Source organism: Berghia stephanieae, chromosome 2, assembly GCF_034508935.2.
Source record: "Berghia stephanieae isolate SIO BIC M18660-M18661 chromosome 2, UCSD_Bste_1.3, whole genome shotgun sequence".
In the NCBI taxonomy this organism is placed as follows: domain Eukaryota; kingdom Metazoa; phylum Mollusca; class Gastropoda; order Nudibranchia; family Aeolidiidae; genus Berghia; species Berghia stephanieae.
In genome coordinates this window covers 92191557-92195639 of record NC_088361.1, presented here as the reverse complement: position 1 = coordinate 92195639, position 4083 = coordinate 92191557, and the positions used below count along the sequence as shown (strand labels likewise).

Genomic DNA, 4083 nt, shown 5'->3' with positions numbered 1-4083 from the left:
GATTCTTGAAGAGAATATAGGATTTTTAGCTGGCAAAAATCCATCTGCTGACTGCAACACATTCGGCACAGGTAAAGGTTTAGGTAAATGTAACTCTCACCCACCCCCGTCCTCCCCCGTCCCATTGCACGGTTTCATGAAAGAAGGGGAAAAAAATGTGTGTGTGTGTGTGTGTGTGTGTGTGTGTATGTGTGTGTGTGTGTGTGTGGGTGGGTGGGTGTGTGTGTGTGTTTCTGTGTTGCAGGTAGTAGCTGAGCTACAGAGTTCTACGAGCGTATTCCGTGGTATGCAATTTTTGGCTGTGTTGATATAGAGGGGTAGGTAGTGTAAATCTGCCAGAAAATCGTTTTCTCAGGTAACAGATTTATGCGATGAGAGATGATTATAAAACGTGAGCGTGTGTGTATGTCATAAACAAAATGTTTGAGCGACTGTCTAATGGTACCAAATGTGTATGTAATATAACCCTATACTACCGTACTCTGAAAAAAAACATTCATTAATTTTTTAATTAATTTTTTTTGGCCAGAAAACTGGTCCTTCAAATATCGATCGATTAAGATGATATTTTAATCGGTCAATATTTGTAGGACGAGTTTTCTGGCCAAAATTTTAAATACCTGATTAATTTTTTCTTGGATAAATGTGTGTTTATGAATGGGTTGGAAAATGTGGAAAAGAAAAGATGAACGAGTGAAAAGAATGAAGTCAGCCCGATATTTCTTTCCCTCATGGTGAAAGCTAACAAATATATTTCCCAGCAAGCATCCAGATTTTTCAGATTTTCTGTCGGATTCACCTGCTATGCTTTTTTTTTTTTTTTGGCTTTTACAACATCCACCGCTTTCTGCCATTAAAAAGTAGTTTATATATCTCAATCGATTGAGTAAAAGAGTATAAAGTGTCTTACAGAAAGATGCAATGCTCAAATCAGACAAAAAAAAATAATTTAAACAAAAAGAAAAAATAACAGTCGAATGAATGGGTTGAGGAAGATAAGGAGCTGATACAAATGTGTAATGCCCAAGTCAGAGTCAAAGGAAATATTATTTATACATTCTACGAGTAACTATTTCATTTTCGTTAAGTTGAGTTTTCTGGCCAAAATTTTTAAAACTTGGTTATTCAGAGTACGACAGAAAACATTACAATTTGATTGAGAATGACATACATATTACTCACAAAGTTATGGTGAAAATACTAACGGAAGAGTGAAAATGGAGAGGCTTCGTATGGGAACAAAAGAGACAATGGACGTTTCGGGTACAAACCCTTCGTCAGCACAATACCTGTTTTGTTCCCATACGGAGCCTCTCCAATTTCACTCTTTCGTTAGTATTTTTACGATCACCGGCTTCAGGCAGCCCCTACCGTTTTCTACTTCACAAAGTCATGTCAACTTAAAGATCTTTTTTTAAAAAAAAAATTCGAGGTCCTTCAACTTAGCCAGTTAACTGACGTACTCTAGAAAGACACGTATTAAAAACTTTAGCCAGAAACCTCGACCTTCAAAGACCTTTTAAATTACCCTCATATTGGCAAAAAAATCTCAAACCTGGGACCTTACTACAGCGCTGAAGTGATATAGTGTAATGCACTTTGGTGTCGGAGTAACTAAACTTAGTTCATGATAAAATCGCCAAATGTCACCTCTCTTACATGTCAGTCTGGTAATTTTTCTCGTTTTATTTCGCTAAAGCAAAGCAACAAACCATCGTTCATTCTTGCATCGGGGCTAAAGCTTGAATTATATAGATTTTTTATTCTTTGTTATTGAAGAATGGCCCCATAAACAAATGTTCATATGTCATCAATCGAAGGGTTATTTTAACTTAGCATCCGAAGAAGATAACACACGCAGAGATAGATAGATAGATAGAGAGAGAGAGAGAGAGAGAGAGAGAGAGAGAGAGAGAGAGGGGAGAGAGAGAGAGAGAGAGAGAGAAGGAAAGAAAGAAAGAAAGAGAGAGAGAGAGAGAGAGAGAGAGAGAGAGAGGGAGGGAGGGGGGGGGGGGAGGGGTTAAGTAAAAATTTCCAACGGGAGTTGTAAATTATTAAATTATATGACATTTTTTGTAATATTAGATATCATATGGCATGTTTGTTTGTTTGTTTTGTTTTTTTTTTTTGTTTTGTTTTTTTTTTAAATTCCTTTGGGGGGGGGGGTTCTTTTTTTAAATTTTCTTTTTTTTTTTGGGGGGGGGGGGCGGGTTAAAATTTTGCTTGTTTCAGATTATTTGTATTAGTAACTAAATCCATTGGTAATCATATTGATAAGATGCACCATATCTACTATGATGATGAGAACTAAAAAGCATGGAGAAGTTCCCAGATGAAAATAAAGAAAAACATATATCACTGAGTCAGAGAGAGACAACCTCGCGATCAACTGATACGACACCTAGCCCTTCTCGTCAATTCCCTCCGCCTCCCCCCCCCCCCCCCCCCCCTCTCTCTCTCTCTCTCTCTTCTCTCTCTATATATATATATATATATATATATATATATATATATATATATCCTCTATCTATCTATCTATTTATCTATCTATCTATCTATCTATCTCCTCTCCATCTCTCTCTCTCTCTCTCTCTCTCTCTCTCTCTCTCTCTCAAAGTAACAGGATGAAAAGAAGGAGGAGGTAGTGGAGAAGAGCAGGAGGAGGAGGAGGAGGAGGAGGAAGAAGAAGAGGAGGAGGAGATGGAGGAGGAGGAGATGGAGGAAGAGGAGGAGGAGGAGGAAGAAAAAAAAGAAGAAGAAGAAGAAGAAGAAGAAGAAGAAGAAGAAGAAGAAGAAGAAGAAGAAGAAGAAGAAGAAGAAGAAGAAGAGGAAGAAGAGTTGTTAATGATTATCACAATTTATACAAATTTATTTCCTTAGTCCGATAAAAAAAATACTGAATATATTAATTCACTATTGGTCCCTAGATTGTTAAAATCTGTTTATCTGAAAATAAGGATTTGTTATGCCATTTTATTATTTATTATTTGTAAAGATTCAAACTCTTGTTTTTATCAACATCCATTACATATCAACGACTTGAAAACTTTATATCAAAATATTGTCTACTATGAAAAAAAAATAAAACAAAAAAAAATAAATAAAAACACTTATTGAAAATGTAGTTAGAAACTCGGCGGATCCGCCGATCGTGAAAATCGGGACTTCAGAGGGTTGATCAGCATGTCCATCGACATATCGATCGAATAAAATGACCATCATCTTGTCAAAAACTCTCAAACATGTCCTATTTCTGAGAGTTTTTGACAAAATGAAGGTCATTTCAATCGATCGATATATGAAGGGCGAGTTTTCTTGCCAGAATTTTAAATGGTACGTGTTTTATTTTTGTTTTTGTTTTTGCATTTTTTTTTTCCAGAGTAAGATTTATACGATACCTATCTTAAAATGTGTTCGATTTGATGCCATTCCTGATCCAAATTACCACGTATATTCTTTTGTCGGTACAATTAATGCTCGTAATACATAAATTGCATTATAAAATAACATTGTTGAAGCAACGTACATGAGAATTATAGCACAAACTTACTTGAAGATGATGTTCTTACGTGTCCACACACAAAACAAACTCACAACCCTTGGGTATCTTTCCCGATCAAGCTAAGTTGAAGAGTGCGGCGAAAGTGAAAAAGACCTGCACAGTTTATTCAGACTGGTATACCTAGATATCGTGACGTCACACAACGCGTGTACCTAAAACTGGGAGGACTTGACACGAGCCCGAACGTAGGTGCGCGTGAGTTTGTAGATGAGCAGCAGCCCCTCTTGATTCCAGAAAAACCAGGCCACAGGGAAGAGACGATAACATAAGAAATACATACCTTACACCCTTTTATGGCACAGTGTGCTCATCTCAATACCTACGCTGTAGTGAAAGTATATATCAATAGATGATAAACACAAGTGTAGGGAAGACAATGTAATAATCTATTGCCTGAAACCTGGCATTTGTGGTGATATACATTTACACCATTTTTAATATAAAATAAATTTCATGAAAAAAGAATCGGCAAATAATTACCTTTAAAGAGGTTTTTCATTTGCAGAAAATGGCTTTAAACG

The 4083-nt window shown here is 36.4% G+C and overlaps 1 protein-coding gene across 4 annotated transcripts in view; it reads right to left on the bottom strand.

Annotated features, from left to right (window-relative positions):
* LOC144965852 (myosin regulatory light chain LC-2, mantle muscle-like) overlaps window positions 1-3879 on the bottom strand; it is a 20222-nt gene extending 16343 nt beyond the window's left edge. Inside the window, exon 1 of one of the 4 annotated variants that reach the window (XM_078901638.1) lies at window positions 3551-3879. The gene's annotated coding sequence lies outside the window, so the exon portion shown is untranslated. The remainder of the gene's footprint in view (window positions 1-3550) is intronic. The other 3 variants (XM_078901637.1, XM_078901639.1, XM_078901640.1) reach the window with 3 other exon arrangements.
* Window positions 3880-4083: the final 204 nt, after the last annotated feature.